An 8,605-nucleotide genomic window follows, 5' to 3' on the forward strand; every position below is an offset into this window, starting at 1 on the left:
TAAACAAGCAGAAAACTCAAGTTTTAGCCTTTAATTTTGCCCCTTCTCCAAAGCTGATGGAGGAACATCAGTTTCATTGGCATTAGCAGCACATTAAATATCTGGGAGTCCTTCTTACGAAGGACATGTCACAGTTGTTTGAAGTTAATTATAAACAGGTTAACAGGACAGTGTATGATGACTTGGATAGGTGGGGCTTGCTCCCCCTCGTCTTCGGTGGCAGAATAAGGACAATTAAAATGAACATTCTTCTTATGGCCCTACCATATCTTTAAGATTACTACCTGTCTGCTCAGCTGAGGCCTCTTGTGTGCTGGTGTAATCCGGCATGTGAGGCTAGATGGAAAGACATTGAGCTGTCTTTAATGGACATACCTATACAGTCAGTACTGGGTTGCACCAGCAGAGGTAACAAGGCTCTCCAGCTTCAAAATCAGTCTGTTGCTTTCTCTATGAGGGTATGGTTGGAGGTGGTGAAGAGATTTCAGCTACATGGAGAGATAAGATTATTGAGCTGGCCGGCATATGATCCACAGTTCCTCCCAGCATCACAGGACCACAGGTACAGACAATGGGCTAAGCGAGGTATTACTGCCTTCTGCCGAATATTAACAAATGGAAGACTTAATAGTTTTGAGGACTTATGCCAGGTGTATGAGCTGGGCAAAGAGGACTTCTACCGGTACCTACAGATTCGAAACTTTTTCTTAAAGAATATAAGGCCCTCTGATCCTACTGAGCCCTCAAGAATAACCCAGATACTTATTGATGCTTATAATTAAAAAAACATGAAAGGTATCATAGGCAAATTATACATGGGTTTTTCCTTAATGAATAAAATTCAAGTAACTATATAAGGGAGCGCTGGGAAAAGGAAACCAATATAGTAATCTCAGAGGATGTGTGGCTTCAAATATGGGAGACTCAATCTACCTCTACTAACTCTTTGTGTTGGAGGGATTTTAGTTGGAAAAATCTCACTCGTTTTTTTATTACCCCCAACCAAAAATCCAAATTTAGTGGGTCTCAGTGCTCCTGCTGGAGGGAGTGTGGATCAGTTTCAGCAGATCATGCTCACATTTTCTGGTCATGCCCTTATGTTGTGCCTTTCTGGAAAGAAGTAGGCCGATTGGTCTCAGAGATCCTGGATCTGAGATTTGACTTCTCTTTTACCTCAATGTACCTTGGACATATCCCTAAGGATCTCAATAAGAGTGACTCATACCTTTTGAAGATCTTTCTGACTGCCAGTAAAAAGGCGATTACAAAATGTTGGCTCCAGAGGAACCCTCCTACCATCACCCTTCTTATCAATATAATCAACTCTATACGCATTATGGAGAAAATGTGTAGTGGACTTTCACTATTCGATTACAAGAGGAGAAGGGAGACAAATATTGGAAAAAATGGGACTGTTACAACCATATAGATCTATAATATATACGTATATGTGTACTGTAATTTTTTTTTTTTTTTTTTTTTTAACTAGACCTTTCAATGACCTGTACTTGTACTTTCTCTTTTGGCTTACCCTTACTTTGTATATGTAAAAAATCCAGACCTTACCCTTTCTATGTTCACATAAAAGCAAGAAAAAATAAAAGTATTAATAAAAAAAACATTTCTTAACATCCTGACAGCATTCAAAATATTAAATGATTTGAAAACAAAATGAAATAAATCCTTGGTCTCTGGCAGTGACAGGGCTGTAAAAACTTCATCCAATCAATTTTACCGGCCCAACAATTTTGTATGGACAAGACTACTTGTCAATCGATCTGCCCTCACCTGACCACCCTGCCCACCTTGTGGTGACTCCCCCCATCACTCATTGCGCGTGACCGGGTCTATTAAACACACTGGAGCTATGGCGGACTGTTTACAACAAGAATGGCAGAGAAATCACAGCCACACTCATCACCAGCGGTACCTACAGCTGCAAATGCGCAAAGCATGCGCATCGCTGCCGTGAGGCGCGCATAGAGCACCAAGTCAGCCCGAGGCAGGAGAGAAAAAAAAGACGAGTAATCTGACACCGCACACGTTGCCGCAATGATTGACAGCACGCAGCATCTGACCAATCAGCAGTCAGATGCGCCGACAGGCAGTTGAATGCAGGTGGAGAGATGGCCTCCAAACAGCAATATGAATCGGGAGAAAGCAAAAGAAAGACAAAGTCAAAACAAGAGGAGGCTCGTGCTTCACTTGAAGATGTGTATGTTGTTGAAATAAAAAAGAAAAACTTTGTGGCATAAATACCCCAGCTGCTAGCCTGCTAATCATGAGACAGAAGAGAGGATAATTCTGGACTGGAGATTAAATTTTCCAGCGGCCCTGATTATCATTTATTGAATGTCTTGTTAACTGCATATACATTCACCTCTGTTGAAAAAGGAGTGGTTAATTGACCAGTTGGTGGTCGTATGTTGGCTCAGGTTTATAGCCCATCAATCTATGCTATCAATAGAAGTTTTGGGCTATTTTTATGGAGGTAAAATGTCGCCATCTCTTGGTGAATTTAATTCATAACAGTCATATAAGATTAGATAAGATAAGATAAATTAAGGTAATCCTTTATTTGACCCACAATGGAGAAATTTAAAGCGTTGCAGCAGCAAACAGCAGAGTAGGAATATGGAACCTAAGTACAAAATGTAAAAATAAGTATATAAAAATATTTAAATATAGAAGTATCATCAAATCAAATCATAATGAATATTATTATTAGTTGTAGTCGTATTTGAATTAATTACATTTTAATCTTTGTGAGGCTAGTGTTTACATTAATTTCATTGTGTAATTTACCATTAAGACCAAAACAAATCTTAATAATCTGCTTGTATGATGGATTTCTTGTCATAACAGGGTCAATGCTTAAGTTTGTTACTAAGGGTGGCATGGAGCCAGCGCCCAGTACGTCACAAGGGCCATCAAGCACCATGTCTACTGAAGCAGCCTGCATCTTTAAAAGGCTTGTTCCATTGTTGAAAGAGGCTGTTCATTTGATTTGTTCCTACTAATAAAGGTTGTAAACCTAAATGGCCTTTCATGATACAGTCATTTTGTAATGGGGGGGGGGGGCTCAAAATAAAATTCTGCTTAGGGCCTCAATTTGGACAGGGGCGGCCCTGCTTACACTGCTGAACAAAGAAAGAAAAGAAAGACTGAACTTGAGAAGGCTACCAAAAAATAAGTTAGTTAGTGCAAGAAGTAAAACGAGAGTCAACATCGGAGTGGCTTTTCAGCAATGGTGACAACTGAAGCCGTTGAAGACCTGAACACTGACTCCATGGTAGTTGTGTCTCTGTTGGACAATCAATCAATCAAACAACTTTATTTATCCCCGCAGGGCAATTCAGGGGTTAGGGTTACTAACCCTAACCCCTAACCCTGACCCACATAGAAACAACAACAAAAAAAAAACACAAGATAAAAAAATAAAAATAAAAATAAAAAAACAACACATACAGCATCCACTCTGTCAGTACCGCAGGTTGGCATGGGCAACCGGAGCTAGCAGCAAGTAACAATAAGAAATAAATAATAAATAAATATACACATTAAGGCTCTCAGGCTTACAATGCCTGGCCTGTGTTCATTTAGCTGTCAGCAGCATTTAGAAGCCTGATGGCCGAAGGAATAAATGAATTCGCGTATCTGTTTGTCTTCCTCGGGGGGGCAAGGTAATGCCCTGAGGGCATCAAACAGAATTCTATGACTAATGACCTGTCTGGCTTTCTGGATAACACGTTTTTTCCAGATGGAGCTTAAGTCTGTTAGCTGGACTCCAATGATCTTGGAACAGACTTTGATAATGCTGCTGAGACAGTTCTTCTCCTTCACAGATAGACCATAAAACCAACAAATAAAAGAAAACGTCAACAGACTTTCAATAAAAGAATGATAAAAGTTACATAAAATGCTCCTAAACATTAAAAGAATTTAGCTTCCGCAGTAGATGGATACGTTGTTGGCCCCGTTTAACAATAGACTGTGTTTTTGTCAAACTTGAGTCCGGAGTCAAACATTGTACCTAAATACTTGTATGTCTCCATAATTTCTACATTTCCTCCATGAACAGTGCATGCAGCAGGATCAGGACGGTTCCTCCTAAAATCAATGATTAACTCCTTGGTTTTTGTCACGTTTAAGTCCAGGTAGTTATCATCGCTCCATTCCACAAATGAAGAAAAAAATCAGCAAATAAAAGCCTTGCATGTGCACTGGGTTTTTCCCAGTGCACATTTCTTATATAACCTGTCTAGGATAAAAATCTTAGCATCATCCACACCTTTCCGAAACTGACACGCAAATTGTAGTGGATCAAGTTTGCCATTTATAAGGGAGACAATTTCATCAATTTCAATATCTTCTCAAGAATCTTCATCACAAGAGACGTTAGAGCAACTGGCCTGAATTCATTGAGTTCTCATTGAGGATTACTGGCTTTAGGGACAGGAATTATGGTGGATGTCTTCCTCATAGTCGGTATCTGGCCACTCTCAGCACACATCTGGAACAATAGTGTGAACACTTCACTAAGCTGGTCAGCACAATGTCGCAAAGTGTGACCACAGATGGAGTCAGGGCCAGCAGCCTTATGTATATTTACCCTCTTAAGGAGATTTGTGACATTTTCCTGCGATATCACAATATCATTCTGTGGGGACAGAGATTCCCGCAACATGGAAATATTATTCATAAAATCAGACCTTTCAAATCGAGAGAAATATGAATTAAAACAGTTTGCCAAGTTGTTATCATCCTCACCATTTACTCGGAGGAGCTGCCTGGTCTCACAAGATGACTGATTAATTGATGCCATAGATTTTATTCCTCTCCAGGCAGCTCTAAGATCTCCACTACAATACTGACTTTCAATTTTATTCCTATACTTTATTTTGGACTTCCTTATTTCCTCCTTAACTTCTTTAGAGACTGCTTTTTTCTCCAGGAGGTCACCTGAATAGAAAATTATTTTTTTCTTGTTGATCACACCTTTAAGTTCTTTAGTCACCCAGGGCTTATTATTTGGGTAAGTGATCACTTTTTTAGTGGGAATTATTGAGTCCACACAGAATGTGATGTATGATGAGATAGTGTCTGAGAGCTCATTTACTTCATCACACACATCATAAAAGCAGTTCCAGTCTGTACATTCAAAGCATGCCTGGAGGGAGGAGATGTTGTCCTCTGACCAGACTTTCACTGTTCTCTCCTCCTGCTCCAGACGTCTGAAGGTTGGCTTGTATACAGACATGAGATACACACTGCTGTGGTAAGAAGCCCCAAAGGGAGGTAAAGGCTGGGATTTGTAAGCCCCACTAACTGATCCATAGCAAAGATCCAGTATGGTGTTCCTCTGTGTGGTGGGACAAGTAACATACTGATCATATGTCCTCAAAGTCTTTTTAAATTACAATGATTAAAATCTCCTAAGACAAACTTTGGTGTGTCAGGGCAAATAGAGTCCAGTTTGTGTGTGACGTCACTGATCAGCTGGGAAACAGCTGATGCGTTGGCTCGCCGGTGAATGTACACTAATGTAAAAAAGAGTTGTTGAAATTCGCGAGGCAGGTAAAAGGGGCAGAGAGAAATAGACAGTAATTCCACATCAGTGGTGCATATCCTCTCTCTGATCACCACGGTGTTACAGTACCTCTGGTTCACGTAGAAGCAGACTCCTCTACCTCGACTTTTGCCGGTGATCTCCGGTGAGCGGTCCGTGCGAATTGGGCTGCCAAACCCAGTTAAAATCAGGTCTGAGTCTTGATCCGTATCACCGAGCCATGTCTCTGCGAAGGCAAGAAGGCAGGTGTCTTTGACTTCCCGTTTAAACTTGGCGTACGCCTCCAGCTCATCTATTTTGTTTCTAATAGATTGAACATTTGACAACAAGACAGAAGGAAGTGGCGGTAGTTTGCGACGATTGTCAAGCCGAAGAGTTTTGAGTCTCCGTTGTACACCGCCTCTTCTTCCTCGTTTCCGATGGCTTGACTTCTTAGACTGCCTTCGGAGCTCCATCGGTATGTTTGCTGGGACCATGCCGGCTGTAGAAGTCTGTAAGGACAGGAGAAGCTCCCGGCTGAGAGCAGCTCTCCCGCTGCCATGTCCTTTGGCGTGGCTGGCGCAATCCAGCAGCAGCGTTGATATGCAAAAAAGTGCAAAAAGCTTCACCGAAGTCCCCATGATCCGCGACACTGGAGTACTGACAAATCTTCCACACACACATATTAAAACAATAACTAAACACACGCTTAAAAACAGTTTAAAAGACAATAAAACAACAGAGCGACTGAGAGATTGCTGGGTCGCACACTGCGGAGCGCCCCCCCTCCCTTGTTGTAATGAGGTACAGGTAATGAGCTGGTTTGTTTTGTTGGGGAAATGCATTATTACTCTGCATTATGTAATCAACGTAGCTAACATTAGCTCCTTATGTTGCTGTCTTATGTATTCACCCAACACTAATGTTAGCAGGTTGTAGCTGACATTAGCTAGCTAAAATAGCAGACTACTACTATATAAGACAAATTTACATGTAACGTTACCGTTTACACACAGGCCAACATTTACATGTACTACGGATCTAATCCATATAGCAGTGTTCACACATGCACTGCTACCCCTGTATGTGAGGGGCGGACTAATTCTTGTGTGCTACACGTGTGAAAGGCCAAGTCCACTGTTCGGAGGTCATGGGAAGATTGCATATATCTGTGAATATAGTTTGCATTGTATTTGTGAGCAGATGTTGTTAGATGGTATTTATCGGACGTGCATTCATATAGACTTTGAACTAAACGTTTTACAAATGTGCTGATGTTGCCTTTTTCTGTGTCCTATAGTTATTAGAGGGACGCATCAACTTCCAGCCCTCAAAGCATCAGTTCACAGCAGAACCATGCCCTGATGTTTCCACTATTTCTGGAGAGTCTCTCTCTGACAGGTGAGTGTAACATGATGCTGATAGCAACATCAATCAGACCACTGTTATTCATGTAAAATATGTCTTTGATGGATACATTTCATATATACATTTGTCCTTCTTTCATATCATGTTGGTTTGCTTTTTGTGCACGAATGCGTTCCTTAGCAGGGATACAATACAGAAAGGAATGGCTTCATCTCATTAGCTGCACCGGGAAAATGCTTCAAGTACTGGTACAGTCACGTTAGCCTACTGCTTGAGACTATTACATATTAGTAAGACATTTTTAAAAGGAAAATAGACTTTGCATTTCAATTCATGATCTGACTGTCCGCTGACCACTGTAGAATGTGGGAAACACAGAATGCACCTGACACCCTATAAATCATCGTTTGCCACCCATCACATAAGCTTCCCATGACCCACCTAAGTCCAGACTTCATTTTTTTTTTTTACATAGCAGCAGTCCTGTGTTGTCTTTGACAGAATCAATAACATTTGTATGCCCCATAAACACATTTAGATGTAACTTAATGTCCTGTAAACACATTTAGTTCTCCATCCTTATCCAGTTTTCCTTTCTCTTAGGCCAAGTACTCCTTAAGTCCAGCAAGTAGAGCTTATTCACACTACTGTCAAAAAGCATAGAAAAAATAATGAAAATGTGAAACTATGTAAATTACTCTGAAAGTGACATTTTGCTAACCCCCCAAAAAGAGGCTATTTCTGGTTGTTTTCAGGAATATTTGTCACTGCATAAAATGCAACTCAAGTTCTGGTGTTATAATAAATTGAAAGTAATTTCAAAGTCCTTGAAAAGCTGTATTTACTGTCAGATAAGTAATTGTGGCTATTGTGTGCTATTCTTTCTACAGGACAATCACTGCCAAAACAGTAAAGGATTGAGACAGCACCGACATCAACAGCATAACCAGTCAAAAAACTTCTGGATGTCCTTCCTGTATATAGTTGTTTATGCTAATTGTACTGTATATTGTCAAAACGATAAAAGGTATACTATTTTTGTAGTGTTCTTTATTTGCATGTGTTCCAAGAAATGGAATAAACAAGAGTCTTGCCTAATTTAGTTGTTATTAGTGCATCACGTAAAGTGAAAGAACTATAATGGGATGGTTGTTTATGCTGGAAGTGTAAAGAAAAGGCATTTATCATTTTCAAGACTTTATTCAAACAAGTTACAGATAATGCAAAACAAGGAGTAAATACAGAACGACAAATAAACAGGTGTCAGGCGGAGTTCCAGCACTTGATGTGATTGCGTCAAACGTAGTCCTTGAATTCTGGCCTGTTAAGCAACAGATGAGCAACATGATTAGATATTTTTATGTAACAGATCTCGACTGTCCTCAGCATACTGTGAACATATACACTTTCAATGGTAAATACTTTAGACATTCCTGGACAAAACTGTACATTTCTACTTACTGTGTTTATTGTTACCAAAACACAAATTCAAATGGTGAACAACTACTTGGCAAAAAATGTGATTCTGATTAGGGCACTTGTGTGTCCAAGTTACATGCCTGGTCAATATACTGTACAAACACAAATAGTTGTAGGTAGTATTCATCAGGAAAAAAATGTAATGTTCTATGTTAGATGCCGACCTGCTCATGTGCAATCCTTTGAGCTTGAAGATCTTCTACTCGACAT

General features: G+C 40.1%; 1 long non-coding RNA gene across 1 annotated transcript; it reads left to right on the plus strand.

Annotated features, from left to right (window-relative positions):
* Positions 1 to 3,341: 3,341 nt before the first annotated feature.
* LOC141013418 (uncharacterized) lies at positions 3,342 to 8,014 on the plus strand. Its single transcript, XR_012180433.1, has 2 exons — positions 3,342 to 6,949; positions 7,807 to 8,014. It is a non-coding gene; the product is annotated as an uncharacterized lncRNA (long non-coding RNA).
* Positions 8,015 to 8,605: the final 591 nt, after the last annotated feature.

The sequence above is a fragment of the Pagrus major genome, chromosome 18 (genome assembly GCF_040436345.1).
Source record: "Pagrus major chromosome 18, Pma_NU_1.0".
NCBI lineage: Eukaryota > Metazoa > Chordata > Actinopteri > Spariformes > Sparidae > Pagrus > Pagrus major.